We start from the raw sequence: 25,559 nt of genomic DNA, 5'->3' as shown, positions 1-25,559 counted from the left end.
GCTTTCGCTTACCCATACGTCGAAGCAGATCAACTCGGCCGGCGAGTGCGGTGATCCCAGAGCGAACATTCCCTACGACAGCGGGAGCTCGCGCGACGGCTTCGCCGTAAACGTGCAGGCTGTTTTGGCAGCACGTGCCATATGTGCAGGACATGACCAGCTTTCGCGATTTTGCGTGATCATTGGCCTGCCAAAACCGATGCATCAGAAGACATTTCATGGTATTGTCAAGAAGCTCCATTGTGCTGCTATGAATGCTGTTAGCCGAAACTTGGAAGAGGCACGGAGGATCACGAAGGACGCCGTCGGCGGCGGCGATGTTCCGGTCATGTTTGACGGCACTTGGCAAAAAAGGGGCCATAAAAACCACAACGGAATGGGCACAGCTGTGCCCCGGACACAGATCTTTGCCTCGGTTTTGAGGTCCTTAACAATTACTGCCTCGCTTGTAGTATACACAAGGACAGAGGTGGTGATGAAGAAATATGGGTAGCCTTCCACTGCCCTGTATGTGAAAAAAACACAGTGTTCATCCCATGCAATGGAATCTGAAGCAGTAGTGCGCATATGGCAGAGGACATTGTATACTATACCCGACTGGACTTCACAAATTTTTGAGTGATGGCGACAGCAAGGCCTACACTGCTATCTGTGAGGCAAAGGTGTATGGCAGTACTGTCATCGAAAAAAAGAGTGCACCAACCACGTCTCAAAACACTTAGGCACCGCTTTGCGAAAACTGGCAACACCACTGCCACGAGGGGAAAAGCTAAAGGTCACAGCCATTCAGAAGCTGCAGACATATTATCAAATATGTAGCTATAAAAACTAACAAGGGCAGTGTCCGCAGCATGTCAACTGCTATATGGGCCTCCTATTTTCATTCTTGCTTCAGTGATGGAGCCAGTAGCCACAAATTTTGCCCTGCTAGACCAGACTCGTGGTGTAAGCGTAGGCGCGCTTAAGCTTCTGGGGAGCCTACACAAGGCCACACCCCCTAGTTAACTAAAGCACAGGGCTTGGCAATTATGTCTATTTATAAGCGCCTTACTGATGAGAAGCTCCTGGCTCGGTGCCTCCATGGAAAGACTCAAAACGCAGCCGAGTCACTTAACAGTAAAATATGACTGCTGTGTCCGAAAACAAAATTTGCTTCCCGTATACATCTGTTCAGACGGCCACAGCTATTGCCGTGCTGTGGTATAACAAAGGCCATGCCAGCTTTGAGCATGTACTAAAAGAGATTGGAGTACTTCCCCCAGAAGAGTTGGCCACGCACACTGACTGTTGCGATGACCTGCACATAAAGAAAATGAACTTGAAGCGCACGGCAGAAGCAAGGGCACACCATCGTAGTGCAGTGAAAAGGACTCGCACCGAGGAGACCAACCGTAGGAGCCGTGAAGGGCCAAGCTGCAGTGCGGGAGGGTTCGGACCACTTTGTGTGCTTTCCGTAAAGACGGCTATTCAAAGTCATCGAAGATTCATATTGTAGCAATTCCATTTTCAAGAATACATGCTTTTGTAACTTTCAAGCCTGTTTTTCTCATTTTCAAATTTTCGGAAACTTTAATGTTTTCCGGGTAGCCTTTCGTACACTTAGAATTGGCGCTTACTAACGAAACTTCATTTCATGGTATACATTTCATGGTATTGTCAAGAAGCTCCATTGTGCTGCTATGAATGCTGTTAGCCGAAACTTGGAAGAGGCACGGAGGATCACGAAGGACGCCGTCGGCGGCGGCGATGTTCCGGTCATGTTTGACGGCACTTGGCAAAAAAGGGGCCATAAAAACCACAACGGAATGGGCACAGCTGTGCCCCGGACACAGATCTTTGCCTCGGTTTTGAGGTCCTTAACAATTACTGCCTCGCTTGTAGTATACACAAGGACAGAGGTGGTGATGAAGAAATATGGGTAGCCTTCCACTGCCCTGTATGTGAAAAAAACACAGTGTTCATCCCATGCAATGGAATCTGAAGCAGTAGTGCGCATATGGCAGAGGACATTGTATACTATACCCGACTGGACTTCACAAATTTTTGAGTGATGGCGACAGCAAGGCCTACACTGCTATCTGTGAGGCAAAGGTGTATGGCAGTACTGTCATCGAAAAAAAGAGTGCACCAACCACGTCTCAAAACACTTAGGCACCGCTTTGCGAAAACTGGCAACACCACTGCCACGAGGGGAAAAGCTAAAGGTCACAGCCATTCAGAAGCTGCAGACATATTATCAAATATGTAGCTATAAAAACTAACAAGGGCAGTGTCCGCAGCATGTCAACTGCTATATGGGCCTCCTATTTTCATTCTTGCTTCAGTGATGGAGCCAGTAGCCACAAATTTTGCCCTGCTAGACCAGACTCGTGGTGTAAGCGTAGGCGCGCTTAAGCTTCTGGGGAGCCTACACAAGGCCACACCCCCTAGTTAACTAAAGCACAGGGCTTGGCAATTATGTCTATTTATAAGCGCCTTACTGATGAGAAGCTCCTGGCTCGGTGCCTCCATGGAAAGACTCAAAACGCAGCCGAGTCACTTAACAGTAAAATATGACTGCTGTGTCCGAAAACAAAATTTGCTTCCCGTATACATCTGTTCAGACGGCCACAGCTATTGCCGTGCTGTGGTATAACAAAGGCCATGCCAGCTTTGAGCATGTACTAAAAGAGATTGGAGTACTTCCCCCAGAAGAGTTGGCCACGCACACTGACTGTTGCGATGACCTGCACATAAAGAAAATGAACTTGAAGCGCACGGCAGAAGCAAGGGCACACCATCGTAGTGCAGTGAAAAGGACTCGCACCGAGGAGACCAACCGTAGGAGCCGTGAAGGGCCAAGCTGCAGTGCGGGAGGGTTCGGACCACTTTGTGTGCTTTCCGTAAAGACGGCTATTCAAAGTCATCGAAGATTCATATTGTAGCAATTCCATTTTCAAGAATACATGCTTTTGTAACTTTCAAGCCTGTTTTTCTCATTTTCAAATTTTCGGAAACTTTAATGTTTTCCGGGTAGCCTTTCGTACACTTAGAATTGGCGCTTACTAACGAAACTTGGCGTACATACTCTTGAAGGTATGTAGAGTGCGGATATCTACTTGAAACTGCGCTACCTCTCAGTAGTAATTACAATAGTACAAGGTTATGTTTCAGGGAACTGAGAAAAACAATGGTTGAAATGTCCTATTTTTTTTTGCACCTTCCTGTAACTGTACACATTTCTTTGCTAGATATCAGCACTCTATGATTTACAAAGAGCTAAATGAACTATATACTTTTGTGAAGTTTAGTACATGAAAATGTGCCCATACACACAGCTATAATTTGTCATTTAGTATATTATCACCTAATAACTACATCAACTACACAAAAACTAATTGCAGATTTGAAATCTACATGAAGAACTCTCTAATTAGCTGAATTTCGAAGTCTCTAGCACAAATAATAAAAAATGGCAGCATATCCATGGGGTGAATAATGGAGAGTGGGGCAAAGCATTCGTCCGTCCATTCGTTCTTACTTCCGTCCGTCCATGCGTCCGTCTGTGTGACCGTCCATGCGTCCATCCGCCCATCCGTGCGTGCGTCTGTTCGTGCGTCCGTCCCTGCGTTCGTCCATGCATCCGCCCCTGCATCCGTTCATGCGTCCATCCATGCATCTGTCTGTGTGTCCGTTCGTCCATCTATTCAACTCTCCAAGTACCACCATCTCGCATCTTTTCATCATATATTCCCCATATAGAAGCACCGCCATCCAGCGGACATTCCAACGACTAAACGAGAGGTGGCACACGCACACTTTTTTACGGCTTGCGCTTCGGGTCTACTTCCCACCTTTAACCACCTCGAGTTCAAGGTATAAACTAGTTCACTGTATTCATGGCACTGCCGCCCAACGCTCGCTTAACTTTTCTAAAAGCAAGGAGGTTACGCCCAGCGAGTATAACGTAGCAACCTTCTCCTGCCAGATAGTGCTGAATGTACATGCCAATGGATGCTAATGGTAAATGAGAGACAGGAGAATTCGGCTTTTACTTTTTACGGCTTGCGCTTCGTATCTACTTCCCACCTTTAACCACCTCGAGTTCATTCATGGTATATATTAGTTCATTGTATTCATGGTGCTGCGGCTCAACGCTCGCTAAATCTTTCTAAAACAAAGGAGGTTACACCCAGCAAGTATAACGTAGCAACCCTTTCCTGTCAAATAGGGCTCAATGTACATGCCAATGGCTGCTAATGGGGATCGCAGCGTGCGCGTTAACTAAAAGCCAAATGCTCGTGTCTCTCATTTCCCATTAGCAGCCATTGGCATGTACATTGTGCACCATTTTTTGTTGTTCAACAACGCACAGAAGAAATATCTCACCGGCACCACCTTGGAGGTCAAAATTTTATACTTGTTACATACTACAACGGCTACGAGGGATGAACGGGTGCAGCTATAAGGAGCTTCGCCCCTAAAAAGTTGTTTCGGGGAATGTCTCCCTTGAGTGCCGCTCGTGAAATACATCTAAGCTAGGACACATAAGGGCGACACACACACACAACGTTGAATGTTTCTTGCTGTCTCGCTCTTCTGTGTCCCCGTAATATATGCGCTTTGCAAACGAAGTTTAGTATGATGCCGAATAGTGCTGATAATACAGTAAATATTTATTTTTCATTTTGATACATTCCCAAGCGAAGATACGACCAATCAATAACACTATATAGTGCTATAAATCATTACTTCAAATATTCCTTCCACACACCAATTATTATTGAGTGAAATAAGCTCCTCTCAATACTTCAGTGGTGCGTAAGCTGATGTCATTTGTATTTAGCTTAAATTAACTGCTTCCCAGTTTTTTTATGTTGTTATACTAAACTGCGATCTTTATAGATACACTGCCCAAAGTTATTAACTGTTGCAGTTTGGTTAAAGCGTTGTGAATATCCCCATAGAGCGATCTTGGTATAAGAATGCCAAAAAATAATTACTAATAAATAATTATCAAATAGTTAAGTGGAGAGCGATTTCGAGAGGCAAGTGTCCTGCCTTTACACTGACAATGTTGAGCATTGTAACATGTGCCATGGATATATACCAGACATTCAACATGTACATGGTATCTTTGTGGACAAATCTTGCACCGTCGGCTTTTATCATGATTCCCAGGAAACCTTCCCGTCTTTTCCGAATCCTACATATATAAAAGAGATTGAAGATACTTTGCCTGCAATACCGTGGCGTTGACCGGGGATGAGGGGCGTTTTAGCACATCGCTTCCGTACACAAGCACTTTAGGAGAGCCTCATGTCAAATTGCAATGTGTTATCATGCGGCATAATTCCTCTAATGTTTTGAATAAAACAGACAACGTTGGTTAAAACCTGCAGCATTTTAGTTATCGCCTATGTCATGATATCCGCCGCTTATATGAAATTTGTTCAGGAAAAAATTGTGTTGTGTCGAAGCGCCTTAACCTAAAGGTAGTACAGTCGCAGTTAAAGGCGGGTATGCTTTGCCATGTACAAAAGGAAGGTTACAAGCCTTGCGTGTGAAGAACAATCGATGCATTTGGCGCCATGAGTTACTGTCATCACGTCCAGCATAGGACACTCCTAGCGATGAATATGTAAATAGATTGTAAATCCGCCCCCCCCCTCCTAGCTTTTATCTCACCCGTCCGCGTATGTTACGACCGTATTACTATGTTACTTTGCTACAGCAGCCTGGTCATTCCTGCTACCGACTCTAACCGCATATATCAGGTTTACAGATTCTTTCATCTCACTAAGAGTTTGCTGAAATATGGCATTTCTTTGTCCATATCATTCAGCAGAACTTGTGACATCGGAGTGAGCCGCTTCTGAGACGTGGACTGCCGTATTTCTGTCCATTGGCCACTGAATGGTCACCATTATAATAAAAAAATAAAGTAAGGTACGAAGCGGTTTACTGAACGACGATGACCCCTCGCCCCAATCACCGAACAACTAGAACAAAAAATAATAAATCTTGTTGTGGACATCAGGGCAACGAAGCAGCCATCGTAAAATTTAAACCTATATGTTAAGTGGTCAACCCCTACACAGATTTAAGGTCTAGTTGGCAAGATGGCTGATTCATGAGTTCCGCTAATTGCACCCACTCACTTTCTAAAGGAATAAAGAAAGGCTAACAGAAAACTCTTGGAGAGCCTTTCTCTCACAGTGTATTCTTTCTAAGGTCAAGCATAAAGGTCTTATATGATTCGACAATTCAGCCGTACCAATGATGCATAGTGACTGAACCACACATGACCAGCGAGAATAAAAAAATCAGGTGTAGGTAGTCCACAATGCTGAAATTCACATCACGAGTTCATATTCAAAGTTTGTGTGTCACATCTAAAGTTTCGTTGAGAACACTGCTTGTAACACCTCGCAGCCAAAGCTGCGGTAAATTGCGTAAGTAAACAGACCATATGCTGTACAACGCCCAAGTGCACCACAAGTTTACATTCAAAATATCTATGTCCCTTTCAAAATTTCATTCAGAAATCGACAGGTACCACTGACTGGCGAGTTGGGGCATGATAAAATGGTATCGCTTTAGCGCAGCTCGATTTCAGAGTTATCACTGTCTGTTTTTTTTTTTTTCTTCTTCACCATGGCATCTTTTCTTCACGCTAAAACTAAGCTGCGCCAAAGTAATACGTTTCGTTGAGAACACTAGCTGCAACACTCGGCAGTCGTAGCTGAGAAAAATTGCGGAAGTAAACAGACCGCATGCAGTGCTCTTTGGCGGATTAGATAAACCAGTTTTTCTGAGAATTTCTGGCATGTGTAGCATAATTCAAACCTCATAAAAATGATGATATGTGGGGTCTAACGTCCCAAAACCACCATATTATTATAACAGACGCCGTTGTGGAGGGCTCCAAAAATTTCGGCCACCTGGAGTTCTTTAACGTGCACCCAAATCTGAGCGCACGCGCGTATACACCATTTCTGGTTACATCAAAAATGCAGCCGCCGCAGCCGGGATTCGATCCCGCGACCTTCGGGTCCGCATACCGAGTACCTTAGCCACTAGACTATACCACGGCGGAGCCAGACCTCATATTAGCCAAGTGGGGCACAACAGCGAATACTTGCGCACAGTGCAGGCCCAGATGACAAACGATTGATTGATTGATCGATCGATCGATCGATTGATTGATTGATTGATTGATTGATTGATTGATTGATCGATTGATTGATTGATTGATATGTGGGGTTTAACGTCCCAAAACCACTATTTGATTATGAGAGACGCCGTAGTGGAGTGCTCCGGAAATTTAGACCACCTGGGGTTCTTTAACGTGCACCCAAATCTGAGCACACGGGCCTACAACATTTCCGCCTCCACAGATGACAAACGAATCGTCGCCCATAATCACTCATAACTGAATGTGCAAAAGAGTTCGATACTATTTCACACACCCTTGTCTTTGCACGGTTGGTATTAGCAGTTAACAACCATGTAATGATGCGACATATATTACTGGCCAAAGCAGTGTGCCAGTGACAAAAAAAAAAAAAAACTCTAAGCCTGCGTGGAACGTACAGCATTGCCACAGCTAAAGCTAGAAGAGTGGCCTTTCACAGCCTTTCTTTAACACTCTTTGGGTAGCTGTGCGAGCACACTTGCAGGGTAGTCATGAATCATTGTGTAGTAAGTAGGCATTCACTATTCCATCCTTCATCACTCTTCGGAGAAACGTGGTACCTGCTGCACACTTGTGAAGAATTTTGTGCAATTTTTGTGTGCTGTGGCTGATGACGATGAAAAATTATGCCATAAGCTTTTGCGATCCCCACAATCCCCCCCAGTGGGTATGCCCCACAGTTAATACGTGAACAAGATCAAGCCTTTGTAAAGAATTGGAGCATTCGACGATCAACTCGTTTTGCATTTCGCGTTATGTGACAACTGATTGTTCTTTTGCTGTTCTATAAAACGCTTTATTACTCGTATTAACGCGATTCCTTTCCCGACATCAAACCTACCTAAGGCCAATTCACAAAGGCGTCTCAAGCTTTGGCCTTCTCGAACATTCATTGGAATGCGACTCCTATTCCATACCTTGGTGTGCCTCTCGAGAACTATCGCAACAGCGGCCCACACTGGACCGCTGCGATAACTACGATCCGCAGAAATGTGGCAAAATGGCACGGACGAAAGCTTTCCATTTTTGTCAGAGCGAAAGCATGCAATATTCAAGATTTTCATAGGATATTTGCCTGTTTTATTTGGAGCTGTTCTTGCGAACCCATGAGAAGAGACAATCTTTTTCTTCCGCTTGAAAAGGGTAGCCCCGGTCTTGTGCATTTGTTTGCGCGATATTTGGTGTTCCGATATTTCACCTCAAGCTTGTGTGCCACCCTTGTATTTAGCGATCCTTCGAAGCCATCTGTGTTACCACCTTTCTTATATTTATGTCACAAGAGGCGTTACTAAGGAACCACCGTTGTGGGGATTCCTAAAAGAAATTGTTGACACTGTCAATTTTTTGAAAGTCAGATTTAGCTTAGATTACTTGTACACTATTGACAGAAAAAAAATTAACCACTGCACTTGGGTATAATCTTGTCGTCGGACCTATTTATCGAATGCAATGTTTGCTTTTGTCTGGTCACGATGTACTGTTTCATGTACGTACAATGTGGATATCCCCTTCAGGCTAAATATTTTCCTTTAAACTGCCCACTTCCACTCTGCCAGTAAAACATGGCTGAATGGAAAATCAAGATTTGTGCCTTGGACAGCAAATTGTGCACTCTGCACCCAACCTAAGACGATGTAGCGTTGTTTCATTCATTGTCGGGACGCATTGTATTTTGGGGACATTCTAAGAATAACAATCAGAAAATAACTTCTAATCAGCGCTCATTGTAATAGGTTCCTCTCTCTCAATAAGAGCCTGACCGACAATACTCCGTATGACCTGTTTATGTTGTTGGGACTTTACTCACTATGGAAAAGTCGCATGATTGATAGACACGCCGAGCCACCACGGTCGACGAGAGCCGTCTTCCGAGAAGCAGCTGCTCAAGCGCGCAGTGTTGTTGATACCTTTGACCCCATTCCGGAGTGGCTTCCCCTTCTAGACGCTTGCTTGTGTCTGATGAAGCATGTTGTGCGACAATTACTGGTGATGATTTCATGCATTAAACAAGAACGGGAGCGGCCTGGCTCAGTGGTAGAATGTTATAAGCTGGCACGTAGCGAAGCCGGGCTCGAAACCCATTGTGTCATTGGTGGTTTTTTTTTTTTACTTACAGAGTTTTTTTTACTTCATTAGGTAGGAGTTAGGACACTGGTGGTGGCAGTTGCGGCGGTGGCGGACAACCACGGCGTGCACGCGACCCGTGTTATGATCTCCTAACAGCAGTCGCTGTAATAGCGTTCACAAAAGAAAACTACGAAAACTCAGCCTTTAATAATAAAATAATAATAATTAGGGTTTGATATCCTAAAACAACGATATGATAATGATAGCCGCCGTAGTGAAGAGCTGCAAAACAAGTTGGCCCCCTGGGATGCTTTAACGTACGTACATGTATTGGCCCCGAGCATTTTAGCCTCGATAGAAAATGCGGCCGCGGCGGCAGCAATTCGATACCGTGACATGCGGGTTAGCAGTGAAGTACTATAACTACTAGAACACTTTTGGGGTGGGAACTGAGTCATTCAGTATATCTTTCATTTATTCATTCTTTTCTCGAATATTCATTAGCCCTGTAACAACGCGCACAGATGTTAGTGCACTGACGCCCGGTTCTTGCTGCAGGACACAGTGAAAAACATTGCTTTGGCAAAATATTGGATTAAGTATTAAAGTTAGGCTGGCTTTATCTGGATAGCTTCTGTGGTCCTCGATGGGTTCGCCAATTGATCTTGTAATTTTCTATTTTCTTTCTTTGCGGGGAGGCGTCGGGGGTGTGCTTGGTGGAATACCGATTTCTATTTCTTCTCGGCATGGGATCATCGAGTTATTCGCGCAGGCCTCATATCCATATTAACACAAGAATCATTTATTGCATCGGCTCACCTTGATATTCTGATCCGGTAAATTCCCGTTCAACGTGTGAAACGCCGCTATATGAAAAAAAAAAAAAAGAAATAGGCGGGGGGCGGGGGTTTATATATCCCAGTGCGACGTTTTCTCAGCGCCCACAAGTGACAGGCTCAGCGCAGGCAGTAAACGTCGAGTGCTGTAAATCGCGATTTCCGCCCACCGTCGTCTTTCTGAAGAGGCAGAGCACGTGGTGGGATGCGCAAGTAATCCAACTCCTGCTTCAGAGCACGTCTCCCGAAAATGGACGACCGACCAGCAGGCAGTCGAAGAGCGCCTGAGAAGCTGCTCGCCGGCCACTTGCACATAAACAGTGGCGGTCAGTTTAACTCGGTCCCGCTTCCGATAAATTTGCTAGCGCCACCGAAGAGAGGCGTTGCTGCCCCGTCTGAAGCTGTTTGTTTTCACCCATGTAACCGTGCCGAGACAGCATGAATCGGTTTCACCACACTCCCTCATTGGCTTTTTACTTTTCCTGCTTTCTTTTTTCGAGATGAGTATCCACCACCCGTTACGCCATCTCCCTCTTCCCCCTCCCCACCTTTCGTTTCACGTGGTGCTCGAGGTTATTTACGCCGTTTGTATCGCTCGCTGAATAGACACATTCGTCCGAAGCACCGAGAATAGATAGAAATGCGATGGAATAAATAAACATACGGGGATCCCTAGCAAGTTGCGAAGGCGACCCTGATTCGTGGGTGACGGCGTGTTTTTAACACGTATATTATCTCGTCTCTTTAAAAAGTATGAACGATTCAACACGTTTCGTAGAGGGGAGGCTTACCTAGGAAGTACGTAAGCGTGACTAAAAATATCAAGACCCCTCTCCCCCCACCCTCCGCGTTGCACTGCGCTGTTATTTTTTCCTCCGAACGGTGGTTTATCTCGACTATCAAATGTATTACGACACACACCTGGCACATTTTGTTAGGTCAGAAAAAAAAACACACAGTGTTCCTTATGCCTAAGACGACTCAAAGATAGAAACCATTTCCCTTTCCTTCTCAGTCGATATATCGATGGATGCTCTCCAGCCCCCCGTCGGGATGTTTTTGCACTGCCTCCGAAATCAGATGCATTGCAAGTCTATCTGCACCTCTCCTGATTTTTTCACTGCCTCCGTGATTGGAGTCACACTTAACGAAGCTACGATGTCATGTGATGACTTCAACACGTTAAGTCAGTGTATATATCAATATCCTGGTTATGAAATAATGGTGTCAGAATTTTTCACGGCCTGCGAAGTAACGACCACTTGACATGTGACTTCATCACGTGATGAATACAGTTTGCGTGACTCATACGCTATCGGCGATGGTCAATTTTTCACGTTTGAGGAGGCATTTAAGGCCTTAAGATGAAAGAAAGTACACAGTCTTATTCCCGTGCTGTTTCAGCTAACCGACAAAGAAGCAATGGCATTACGGTGGAGGCAATATGCTAGAAACCCGTTTATTGTGCGATGTCAGTAGCACGTCAAAGCACACTAGATGGTCGATTTTACGCTGATTTTCGGAATTCTCGCTATATGAAGCTATATACTGGCCCAGCAAGCCGCACTTGTACAGCACACTCGCACACCGTTTGAATCTGAACACGAGTCCTGCCACGAGGACAGCTCACACTGAGAAGGCGGAAGTTCGAGGGAAAACCTACTTGGAGATGATCAGCATGCGTGGGGAAATATAGTCTCGACCTTACGGAGCACCACCTCGTGATTGCGCGCGAACGAGTTTTCCTCCGTGTGGATCTCGTGCTAAGAGATTTTCGTTAACCTTAATTTTCGAGGATGTCTTGCCTCCTTGCTCAAAATAAGCGGGCTGGCACAGAGGCCTCGTGCTGTGGAAACAATGGGTCGCTCGAGCCATGGGGATAACGGGAATGAACGGAGCGCGCGCACACACGGCGGGCAATTAAACGCGTTGTGACTGCGCTCATCCGGTGTCGCGTCGGACACCGTGGCGGATTCCCGAACGAGGTCAAGGTGCGTGCCTTGCTGGGTGCGCTTGTTTGGAAGAGGTGAACTTAAACCTTTGCGCGAGGCAGGCAGCGATAATTGCGCCGCTGTCAGCTGCGATCGCCGCTGCGCGAAGCAGCGCCTCGGAACCTAAGCTCGATGGTCTCGCCACGTTAGGAAGGCCTGCCCTGGGCGCTGATTGCGCGCGCGTTCTCCCTCTGCCGCACCCTTTAATCTTGGGCGTAGTCGACACGCTCGCGGTAAGGAGCCACTTCTTAGTGGGACACTCCACGCGGGAATAGAGAAAAGGGATTAAGGTGACGTGTAATGGCGAGAAGCCGTGACAGCGAAGGTGCACGTGCTGTGCAGGTACACGGATGTTGCGCAGGATTGCCGTGCTAAATGTACGAGATGCCGGAAATTGAAATATGTGTGTGTGTGCACTTTAGGTTTTAAATACACGTGCTTGATGAGAGTGAACTCGAGCTTCTTGACTGTTTCCGCACTCCAAAAACGCTTACGACGAATGCTCTGCTACGTTCGACCAATATATCGCGCCGGATAACCGGAGCCTTAGTCGCAAGCGGGAAGCTATAAATGATATAAACTCAAGTCAAGTGCTTCACTGGGCAAGATGATATAATTCATGGTATAAGGAGCTATTATCGAGCCTTCCTCTCTGTTCTTCGCACGCTAAGTTTCGCTATGAATTAGAACACTGAAACAAGTACCATCAAGAGCTTGTGTATACTCATTAGGGAACCGCTTGAGTAATAAAAATAATGTTCAATTATCAGGTCATCTTTAAAAGGCACAAGCTTCGCAGTCGATACAATGAAGGTGTTTGTTTTGCGCAGCATGTGTATCTTCAGCTAACGAACTTCGAACCTGAATCTAAATTCTCTGCATAGCACCTAATTGTGAACCAGTAAGCGTTAGTTGCACCAAAACCGCTTAATTCATCGCACTTTCTGCATAAAATATCAACAATATATTGCGCTGTGACAATCTGTAATGAAATTGTGTACTAAAGAGACTATCTATAAATGAACTACGTTCTCGCCGCGTTGATGTAAACATTGAGCACATGTAAAGAATGATACATTCACTCATATCAAATCAGTGGGCGTGAACGAGCGAACACAGAGTGGAAAAAAAGAGAAGAAAAAGAGAGAAATATAAATAAATAGAAAGAGATTAGCACTGCACACCACACGCAAGGAATAAGGGGCGTGCTTGTGTATTTCGGACTACTCGCTGTTTTTCTTGGACAGATTCAGCTGCCAGCTTACCTGCGCGACAAATTTTGAACAACTTCTGTTCTTTTTCTCGACTTGCTAAGTATTTATGTATGTGAACCTTCGAATGCTTGTGCAGTACTTATATGATTATTGTCGCTTAGTGAATGCATCACTACAACAAATCAAATGCTATAATTTCAAATACGCATTATAATGGATACCTTTAAAAAATCAGCATGGCTCTGTGGTAGAATACTGGGCTGCCACAGGAAAGGACTCAGGCTCGAACCCCCTCTTTTCGTTTTTCGCGTGATAGCGGTTACAGACACCGGCGGCGGCGGAAAGCTGTGGCCCCCTTGTTGTGCTGTCACAACAGCTCTCGCTGTAAAAAAAATGGCTCCGTAGCTGCATGTAATCTGCAAATGTTGTCGAAAGACGATAGTCTTGCGTGGAGAGAGAGTGAACAAAAGATTTATTTTATGTTCTGGGCAAGAAAATCGGTGAATGGTATTCCGGGGGCGCTGCGTTAGAGTGCCTCGAGCGTGCATCGGAGGCTCACGAGCGCATCAAGTCATGTCACACGTGAGCCATGAGCGCCATCTGGCAGTTTCTTTTGGAAAACAAAGCGCGTGGCCGTGCGCGCCCGTCTCAGAGGTGATAAGGTGTAGAACTCGAGGCGACGGGTAGGTGCCACCACCATCTCGTCTTAGCAAAGCGTTGGAAACGCTTCCCGTTCCGTGCAAGCATCGCATAGTAAGCGCAGCGTGATAAGCACTACGGTCCTTAAAATTACTTATGTATGCGTTTTCTAGTGAGAGATACATATGCAGAATATGTGCGTGATGTTATGGTGCCCCAGACATGCGCAATAATTGTTTTTTAATTGACAATTGCACAAGCATGAACGCTCAATCTTGAGCAACATTGGTGGTCGTTGCGGATGGGGTCGGCCGTTTCAAGTACCCGATGTCGGTGAGTGGACAGACAAATGTACAAACAGACAGACAGACAGACAGACAGACAGACAGACAGACTGACAGACAGACCAAAATTTTTGCGTCGAAGGTCCCCAAGAAAGACTATCGCCTTTTAAAAAATCAGCCCACTTCAGGTGATTAATCAGGCGCTGAACTAGCACACTCTCTGAGATTACGCAATAACAAGTTGTGATAGTGACAGGGAGCACATTATGCAAACGTCCACTGTGTCCGTTTCAGAGCGTGATTCCTTGGTGATTTGGCGGTGACGAGTGGAGCTGGTCCATCGGCCATTCAGCTCTCAACCAATCATGGTGCTCTGAAACGGCACAGGGCCACCTATAGTAGGTTCTTACAGAATGTCCCTCGGCGTACAGCCGGCTGTGGTGTCTGAGACTTGTACACCTGTGAGCATAAGTATACAGACAACGGGAGTGCGTGCCCGAAGTTGTTGTCTGTGGCGTGTATAGTGACAATCCACCTACTGTTATTGTTAAGGCCGCATTCGCCAGAGTGATGTCCTGGACAACGCAGTTCTTTCAACAGGAGACGACTCACATTCCCGGGGTTCATATACTTACTGTCACGGGTACACATGCGGCCACTACCAACCACACTCTGAATCTGTGCGAAGCGGCTCGCACAAAACCAAGTTTGTTTGTTTCGCGTACTTTTTCGCCGCTTTAAACAAACAAGTAGGTGGCTCGCTAAAACAATTGCTAGAACTATCTCTTCGTGTTTTAAAAATAAGACAAGCAAACGAGAATTTTCGGCATAGCTATAAGTGATCGCTATGGAATCTACTCATTGTGGCTACTACACAGCACTCAGTCATGTCGCTGCGCCGCACAGACCCCACTAACACTGACGTTCACTAAAAACGGACAACACAATCACAACACCGACGAAAAAAATTGGCCCCATATCTCCACTTTTCACTGCAAATGTCGACGAAAGACGATAATCTTGGATCTGGAAAGAGAAAACAGAACGTTTATTTGATGTTCTGGGCGAGAAAACCAGTGAATTCTATTCTTACGGAACTGCGTTAGAGAGTCTCGAACCGTGCAGCGAAGGCGAACAAGCGCATCGAAGCACGTTAGACACGAGCGCTATCTGGCAGTTATCTTCGAAAACAAAGGAAGGCGTGTGCGCCCGTCTTGGAGGCAATAAGGTGTAGAACGCAAAGTGACGGGCAGGTGCCCCCACCGTATCGTCTTAGCAAAGCGTTGGAAACACTTGCCTTTGTGATCAACGCGTTGCATTGTCAGCGCAGCGTAATAAACCCTAAGGTTCTTAGAATTACTTATGTATCCCTTCTCTAGCATAAAGCCATACAAAATATGGACGTGTTGTTGTGGTGCCTCAGATGTGCGCAATAATTGCTTTTTAATTGAGAATCGCACAAGTATGAACGCTGAAGCTTAAGCAATATCGGTGGGTGCTGCGGATGGGGTTGGCCATTTGAGGTATCGTTTGGTGCCGTTTGGGCTATCGTTAGTGTGGACAGACAGACAGACAGACAGACAGACAGACAGACAGACAGACAGACAGACAGACAGACAGACAGACAGACAGACAGACAGACAGACAGACAGACAGAGCAAAAGTTTTGCGTTGAAGTACCCCAAGAAAGACTATCGTCTTTAAACATACTTCCACACTCAGCGGGATCACCTTGCCAGACTGCTTGGGTCACGGAGGAAGGAAAAAGGTAAGGAGAGGGCATGCCCAGCCGGCGCAGGGCGTAAAAAGTGTGGCGGAAATGACATCATGGCGGCCATTTTCACTAGGCACAATGGCGGCGTTGCTATAGTTACGTGTTGCGCAGTGGAGCTGGTCTAGCAGTGAGCGGCCGCGGCTGGCGGCGGAATGTGTGCCTCCCCAGGTCTCGTGCTGAGCCGTGGCGGACAATAGAGAGTTTTAGTACTGCGGAATGGTGCTACGTACGCATCACGCAAGCGCCTTGCGTTACGTGGCGTCGTTTGCCACTAATCGACTTTTAGTACGCCGTAGTACCCGCGTACGTAACGAGCGTGAAGCGTGTTGCGTCATCTGGTATATCAAAATAGAAGTACGTGTTGTTGACAGCCAATGTGAGCCAATCCAAGTGTTATAGCCAGATTATGGCCATATTTTAAGCCACAGAGCCGTTCGGTGCTTGCCTTCGATGCCGCCATTTTGCAAAACGAAGTCTCGCGCTGTCGTGAACTCGTTCGAGAGCGGCGCGATCACCTCATACGTACGCACGCACGCATCTCATGCGTGCGTACGTAGCAGCTGCGTACGTAACGCGATACGTGCGCGTTGCGGTCTGCGCATGCGCACTACGCAGAACGTGGTGTCCTTACGTACGCAACGCCGCCACGTACGCTGCGTACGCAGTACTAAAACTCTCTAATATCTGTGCTCTGCGCCGCGTTATTGGTTACGCAGTGTTCTCCTGGCTGTTACATTACTCTTAGCAACGTTTACAAATCCCTTTGTCCATCACGGGGTTTCAACAGTGCGCAGAACAAGTGCATATCCATGTGTCGTGCGGCGGATGACGCGGATGAAGCAGTTAGTGTTCAGCGAAATTGCGTTGGGTACCATGACGAAGCTGAATGACGACGAACGCCTTGCAGGTCAGTGACGGTTGAGCAGTGCTCCTGCTTGTGACAACGGACGGCGCTGTTGAGCCCAGCAAGACGCCGTGAGGACCATGTGCACATACGTAGTTTCGTGCTGTGTGTGTACAGTAACAACTTGCATGTGCGTATTAAAACACCTTTTCTGTTCCGCTTGGTACACTCTTCACCAGCATTGCATGTAATCTCAACGTAACAGCAACCACGTTCAACTGTCACTAGCACCGTGCTCAAAGTCACCACAGTCGCAGAATGCTGACGCCGGTGAGTTTCACGAGGAACACGGACACAGTGGCAGGACGCTGCGTCGGCCGCGTGGCGGAATGCAACCGTAGAAGGCGCACGACCGATCGTGTTGTCTGTACAGTTGCTGAATTAATGACGTGAAAGCCCTCGCCGTTGTCAGTGCATCTAGCGCACGTTCTCTCGTAGTTGCTTCGTTGTCGGCGAGCTGTTACTCCCTGTTATTACTCGGATGAAGCGATTTCGCTGAAGGTGTCCCGCTGGCTCAGAGTGATGAGCCCCGTTCCATTAGTTTCGGATCGTCACGACACACGCGCTGCGCAGCCCACGTGCTTTCCGAGCCGGAGAGGGAGTCGCGCCTTCTGCTTCGCATTCATATGTAAACAAGAGAGGAGAATTTGCCTAGTCAATATGGCCGACTTCCGGCTTCATCGCGGCTTCACAACGAGTGACGTCAGGGCCTCTCCTTACCTTTCCTTCCTCCGTGGCTTGGGCAGTGGTGGTGGTGGCGCCAGTGGCGCGGCGGTCGCAAGCACACGCGCTGCCGTAAAGTTGGCTTTACCTAAAATGAACTCTTTTTTTTTTTTTGCGCACGTGAGCGCGTTTTACAAATCGGGGCGCGAGCGGCGAGTTCTATCAGTGGTGCAATTCTGCGACCTAAAGGTAGCGTATACAGTAACTATAACGAGTGCCGTGAGAACATGATCAAGCTGGTGGTTGTCTAAGTTTCGCCGCCTCTCCGACGAGGGGCAAACCGGGTTGGTGGTCAGTCGACGACACGATATTGACGATTACCGCCACCGCGTGACGGAAAGGAAACTTGGTTTCAACACATGAGATAGCAGGAACTAATAAGTAAGAAATGGCAAACAGCGCCACTGTACGTAAACCTGAAGTCGATGGGTAGTGTACAGGAATTGTCTGGTTTCCAAAAGTCTGAGCGATCGGAGTGGAGGGGACTAGAGCCATTGCCCCCTTGCCGTCGCCTTGCTGCTTTCATCACACAGGCACGCGTTCCACGTACATACATGCGCAAGTGAAGTCGGACACAGAACCATTTAGCTATTATTTATTTATTTATTTGTTTATTTATTTATTACAATAGTGTGTAGCTTCTTTTGTGTCTGTGAGAGAGAAAGCAGGCCACATACTCCGGCGTTTTAAAGAAACGTGCTGTTACCGACAGTTGACCAGTTGTGACGCAACCAGCATCCAATTAGCGACGCGTGAAGGAGCCCAGGAGGCAACCACCGCTTGCTCGGCCCGACCAAGATGCAGTGAGAGCACCCCCTCCCCCTCCTCCTGCGCGACGGCAGCACGTAGGCAAATTAACCCCGACCCACCACCCGCGGCGCAAGTCGCTGCTGCGTCGCGTTTCGTCATGCGTGGCCTCCAGGCTGCTCGGTCGGTCAAGACAGGCGAGGATACTGAGCAGCAGCGCGCTTTCACTCCCGAGTCGCTGTCGCAACGATGTCGCAGTGACAACCCACGCGGTTTGAGTCACCACGAGACGTAACGCGAAACTGGGAGCGTGTTAAAGAACTTCGTCTTGATAGACGAACCCCGCTTCCAAAACGTTTGCTGTATAGATTGAGACTTCTTTGTTCACTCCGCTGCCCTGACAGTACGGTCCACCGTTAAAGGGAACAGTCGAAGGAGCACTTTGCCTTTTAACAGCGAGTGTAGGTGGAAAATTGACGCACGACACCAGTCTTTCGAAACGAGTTATATAACTGTCAACCTCAGTAGCCTTAATATAAGCCACCATGTGTTTTTTTTTTTTCAAGAGAGCTAAATGCAGACATACCCTGTAAGTGAGTGTTCCTTTTGACAATGAACCCGTTTGTATACACACCCACCGCTCGCAACACGCAATTACACTAGAATTGCTTAAAAAAAAGTATACTATAACCATCGTGATTCCAGCGATAACGGTTATCTTAATATTACCTACTTCACACACAGGCAAAAAAGTGTGTTCCACACCCGCCGTAATGCCTACTGGCGGCGCTCATTATATCGCTCTCGTGTTCAGATGAACATATATACCCAATAGAATGGACGTAGGGATAACTGCCGCCGTAGCTCGGTGGTATATGGCATAGGACGCGTTATTCGAAGCTCGCAGGTTCGGTCGTTGCTGGTGGCAAGTCATCTTTTCATCCACTTTTCTCTCTTCACATTTAAAACATTAGATTACTACTAATAACATCGGATGTATGCACTAAGGGACAAAGAAGGCAAAGGTTGGTTTCCTAAATAAGAGCCGAGTACCTGTTCTGAAGCGAGACTCTGAATTCCCGTACTTTCCCTCTCAGCGCTAGCTCATTGATTGGCTTCTTGCGTATCAGTTTCTGTCGTTCCTTCTTCAAGTCTAGGCGAATTCGAGACCCCGCCATTCTACGATCACTACATTTCTTGTTATGATTGTCTGTCAGTTCTCGTTAATACTTGACGTATTAGAATTTTTCAAGGGGGCGGGCGCATTTCAAACATACTTTCCAACAGATGTCTTGGGTGTTTCAGCTACAAGTCATCTTTCTCTTGTACGTAAACCTTCCGCTTAAACGAGTATAAACATGAAACCCACGCGGTGCTATACATTTTCTTAGGCTGCACGTCTCCGCGGGTATAACTCGGATATTTAGGGGCGTATATGTGAGTCGGAACAGTATTGTCTCAACCAGGGTTTAAAAATATGTAGCTTGAAAGGACAAGTGGCACAAGTTTAACGGGTATTCATTCAGGAGAGCTTTCCCTCAAAAATAAAGCCACCAGGACAATTATTGCGTTATAATCACACATATTAGGGATGAACAATTAAGAGGAGACATACATAACGACTGGTGCGACACACATGTAGTTGCAAGGATGGGTTGATCCCAAAAATGGTGCAATCGCCTTCTGCTGGTAAGCGATAGGCTAAGAAGTCGCTTCAAAGCACGAAGCCTGGAAAAAAATAACAGGAATATCAAATGGATGCTTTATGAAACGAGCTGTACTTTTTTCGCATATACACATACGCTTCACTGAGGTTTATTGAGTGTTTTATGTAGTTTTGATCCGGAGTGCACAGGAAACAGATTTCACATCTGTGGAGTCAGTTTCAATAGCGGTGTATGCGGACGTACGTTCAGGTTTATTTTTATTAAATGCGGAGTACTTCAAGGCCCTAGCTGTCATATGCTATCGTCGCTTGGTTTAACGCACGAAAAACTACTTATAAACATTGAAAAAGAAGAAGAAAGAAAAAATGGGAATAACTATAGTAATAAATTAAAATAAAGAAAGAAACATGGAAGACTGGAAAAGATAAAGCGCAAGAGAAGGAAGGAGACAAAATCGAAGAACGCCGCCCAGCTTTGAACTGCCTTCCGGCTTCTTGGCACCACTTCCCTCTTTCGCTCCATACTTTCTGTACATGTACAAATCTATGTAAAATCAAATAAGGGTTCACCTGCCAAGTCTGTTAGCTTGGTAAAAAAAAACATGAGATAAAAAGGCTATTGTTTGCTAGCATCCCCGTATAACGTCCTTTTCATCTATCTCACCTGCAGAGGGGGAATAATGTGAGTAATTTTGGTTGTTCTTAGCAGCTGTAAAATCGCTTGTGAGTATAATAAAAAATATTTTATAGGGAATAGCCTCGAGGCTAAAAACAGTTAAACCATGATTATTTTGTTGAGCGGTATGTTTGGAGGTTCGCATGTGGACTGTGGCAGTTATGAAATCATAAATTACTCCTAAAACGTAAATAACTCGCACGACTGATTAGTTTTCTTATATTTGTGTCAATATAGTAATAACAAATTAATATAACTGCTCACCAAAAGTAATGATAATAAATTACCATTATATTTGAAAACAACGGTATTCGTATAACAAAACTTTGTCAGTCATGCTCAAACCCATGTACGCTTTATTTACGGTACATATGCATCGAAGTGAAAGATATCTTTGTTGCATTACAGAAATAGCTGCCTCGTTCCCACGCCTGATGTTTGGCACTAATATTATCTTGTCTTATCTTTCCATCGTTTTGATTTTTTAGCAGTGATAAAAGTGGGCATAAAATACTCAAGTCAAAAATGATTGTAATAGTATAGAGTAATTTTCTTAATTATACTTGCTCGAAGAAATTCATTCATCACAGATATGCCAGCTTATAAAAGTACTCTAATTATAGTAATTTCATCACTGCTAAGTCAGGAAAAGTTAGAAGTAATCGTAATGCCGGGAACAGTCTACTTGGGCTCTTGTTTTCAATATTTGATTGATAAGTGGAGTTTAACGTCCAAAAACCACCATATGATTATGAGAGACGCCGTAGTGGAGGGCTCCAGAAATTTAAACCACCTGGGAGTCTTTGACGTGCACCCAAATCTGAGCACATGGGGCTACAACAATACCGGCTCCATCGGAAATGCAGCCGCCGCAGCCGGGATTTGATCCCGCGACCTGCGGGTCAGCAGCCGAGTACCTTAGCCGCTAGACCACCGCGGCGGGGCCTTGTTTTCAGGAGCCTTGAATGTTTCATCAAGGCGTTAAAGTTTGAAGAACTGCTGTTCACGTAATGGTACGTTATGAAATGTAGGAGTCAGCGATGGAGTGCCATCAGACGAGCAACGCGGTGTCCGTTTCAATTTTCGTCGGCCTTCCGCCCGGTTTCACTAATTGCTGTAGATTTCAGGCTAAATCCCAAGCTCGCTGCTTAGCTCGAGAATGATGGCTAAATTCCCAGCCATGGCGGCCGCCTTTAAATTGCGGAAAAGCGCATAGAACACCCATGCACTTGACTTGATATGTGGGGTTTAACGTCCCAAAACCACCATATATGATTATGAGAGACGCCATACCGGAAGGATCCGTATATTGCGAACATCTGGGGCTCTTTAACGTGCACCCAAGACAGCCATGTACTTAGATATAGGACATAGACATGCATAAATCTACGGCAATAAATAACTGCGGGTGGTCAAAATTGAATGCCCGGTTTTACTCTGTGTCACATCATCATATGGTTGTTCAGGACCCCAGAGGTTATTATTTTTCTTTCACTAGCCTATTGTTCCCATTGGCGAAACCTGACTGTTTGAGCTCCGTGACCCCTTTTTCCTCTTCCATAACAAATGTCAGATTGCAGCCGGGCACTGCGCTTCCTGCGCGCAACTGGCGAGCCAAGCGTGTTCGCAAATACGGAGCTCGCCTCGACGCAGACAGAGGGGTCACGCGGTCAGCCACACGTGCCACGCGAGCCGAGATCAAGCGGTCGCTTGTTGCTGTCATCCTTACGTGTGCAGTAACCGAAATGCAAATCAGCGCCGTCGAAGCGCGACCGGCGCGCCACGCATTGCGCCAAGAGCCGCTAGAGGGCCAAAACGAGTCGGAACTGCACGGGAGCGAAGCCCCCGCATCGAGAGCGCGCACAGTTTGCGCGCTTATTCCGCGCCACCATCATTTGCGGCCATTAAAAAAAAAAGGGGGGGGGGGGTGGGCTTCGCGAGAGCGACGTCAAAAGGGGATTACGCGCTGGCCGCGTTGCTCTGGCCGCAGAGATAACACGGGAACAACTGGAGCCGTTGATACTGACCGCGAGAGCATTTTACGATTAACACAAGCGCCGCAAAACATGTTTATGGCTCCGTAAAGAAATCACTGGGATATTCAGTCCGACCCAAAACTCTCGTCAATTGTCCTGCTTGGCGCAAGTTGGAAAAAAATAAGAAATTCGGGGCAGTGCTCTTGCGCAGCCCCGAACTCAACGACCAAACCCTGGCCGTCCACTGTGTCAGTGAACGGGCCGACAAGCTCGGCTTGACGGTTCCCATTTGTGAGACTAGCCGGCTGGCACGTGGTCTCCCTTGTGTCTTCTCTGGACCAAAGCAGTCTTCTTCATCATCATCATCATAACCATCATCATCATCATAATATCATTAAGCACTGTCATGTTTATCTGCGCTGTAGCCACGCTGCAAACAGGGGCCCCGTAAAAAAGATGAAACGATTCCTCAGAATCGCTGTTTGATAACACACTGTTAATTCCTTTTCCTATGTCGACAGCTACATTTTTTTTCCAGAATGCCGGCGACTCTCACAATCGAGTGGGTAAAAGGGAAAGAAGGGAAGGAAAGGCAGCTTATAGCCAGGGTAAATACCGATTGGCTGTCCCTGAGGGGAGATCAGCAGGGACGTACACCGACATTTTCTTCGAAAAGAGAAAGGTTCAGCCATATCTTATGTTCGTGCGTGTGTCTGTATGCGTGAGTTTATATATACACATGCAAACTTGAAAAACACTTAGGCGGAGGGGGGGGGGGGGGGGGTAACTATACACGTTAAATTCCTTTTACCCCCTGTTGTAGTATACCAGCAGCACGAATTATTTATGATAGCTCAGTTAAGTATGTGTGTGTGTCGAGAGTTAGGCTATATGGGAAAGGTACGTGTGCTGAACGAACACTTTGTGCACACAGGTGTGTAAGCACGGCACGGTCAACGCGCTGATGCTCGTAGTACATGACGGCGCATGCACCACGCTCGCTTTCTCTATTAGGATATATTCACCGATTGGTAACTAATTTCTTTTTTGCCTATGCTTTGCCTGAGAAAAATATACCAGAGAAAAAGTATCAAATAATATCAAATATTTATTTTCTCTGGTATCAAAAATAATACCAGAGAAAAAATATCAAATACATACGTATTTCAAAGGGTTGAAAGCACCTGTCCAACGTAACAATACTGATGAGCGGGCTTCATTTACGCGGCAACAAAAACAATAGGAAGAAAAACGAAGAAAATGACCCAGAAACGCGGCATGGAAATCCCGCCTGATCTTCATTAAAAGCCAACAAAAAAACATAACTATTAACAGGTTGAAACATGCATGCTTTGGGGAAACAAGGTAAGAAAAGGAAAGATGGGGACCAAAAATAAAAGATATTTTTTGAAGCTTTGTGTCCACGAATAGAAACTCGCAGTCGAAAATGGTTCATGACTGAACAATTTACACATAACTTTCTTCTAATTAAGCGCGTCTGCGTTAGTTCTATCGTAAACTCATCCGTTGTTTCATCACCGAAAAAGTTAAGGTGGGTGGTTAAACTAGGTAGTATATCGAGGATAACAGGACATGATTATTTTGCATCACTGGAACGTGGACGAGCATAAAGAACACGGGATTATTCTGTTACCATGCCCCGTCTTCTCGTCCCCTTTACGCTGGTAACCATGTCCTGTTTATACCGAAGCCGCGCTGAATGTTAGAACGCCCACAACTGTTGATATGGCGCGATAAATAAAGATAGCCGGTCGTTCCCAATGATTGCCAGTGTTATTTTCAGCTTTAACACTTAAGCATCGCCCAGTTTCACAAGCGTATCACCTGCTGCAAAGTGAACAGAATAAAGTAAACATCATTCACATTGCAAGGACTGTGCGATACCTTTTGAAAATGTTACATGTATACGTTGCAGTTTGATTTTTTAGGCTGAAGAAAGGACGAGGATCACTTTATTTAGCATTTGCAAAAGCTCTGAATTGACACCTTCCACCTTTTGAGGCATTTCTTTTTATTCGGCTGCTTATTTGTGTGTTGCCCGGGCCTAAGAATATCAGCCGTTCAACTTTATTTCATATGCTTTGACACAAAGCGTAAACGCAAGATGTTGAAGTGATTGTCATCAAGCCAAACTTGATCAAGCCCTTTTTCACAACCCGAGAGAGACCACAATTAGAACCCAAGTTATCATCATAGAGAACAAATCCGACTAGACGCACAGACAAGAAGATGGTGGGACATGTTTTCCAGCGCTATAGAGAACACTCTACGAGCACGAATCCAGTCGCCCAAAGAAACAAATTGGCAAATACCACGCGCCACACTGCGCAGATCTTCCCTACTGCTGTAGTGTGGAGCACAGCCGTGTCACTACGTAACCAAGCTGCTCTGAAAGCGCCAGAACGAAGTGAGCAATGCCGCTTACGGCAGTAAGCACCTGACAGCCCCGAAGAAATGTCTGCGCTCTTGACTAGGCTCCGTTTATACGAAATATTTTGAACTCGTGGGTTACCTACTGGCGGCGCTGTTTCGTGACAATGCGTGAGCTTATTGTTGGTGAAAGATAACACTGCGAGCTCTGATGCGAGCGCTCAAAGAAACAGAAAAAGCATATATATATATATATATATATATATATATATATATATATATATATATTATATATATATATATATATATATATATATATATATATATATATATATATATATATATATATATATATATATATATATATAAGCGAAAGAAGTGTATACTTAAGGGCGCTCGTTTTTGCGTGTTTTCACACCATATTAATGACATTTAACAGACAATAATTCCAAGGAAACTATAAGGGAAGTTATAGACTGAATCGTAATGCAAAT

Source organism: Rhipicephalus microplus, chromosome X (genome assembly GCF_043290135.1).
Source record: "Rhipicephalus microplus isolate Deutch F79 chromosome X, USDA_Rmic, whole genome shotgun sequence".
Taxonomy (NCBI): Eukaryota; Metazoa; Arthropoda; class Arachnida; order Ixodida; family Ixodidae; genus Rhipicephalus; species Rhipicephalus microplus.
The sequence above is the reverse complement of the archived record's forward strand: the minus strand, read 5'-3'. Positions refer to the sequence as shown.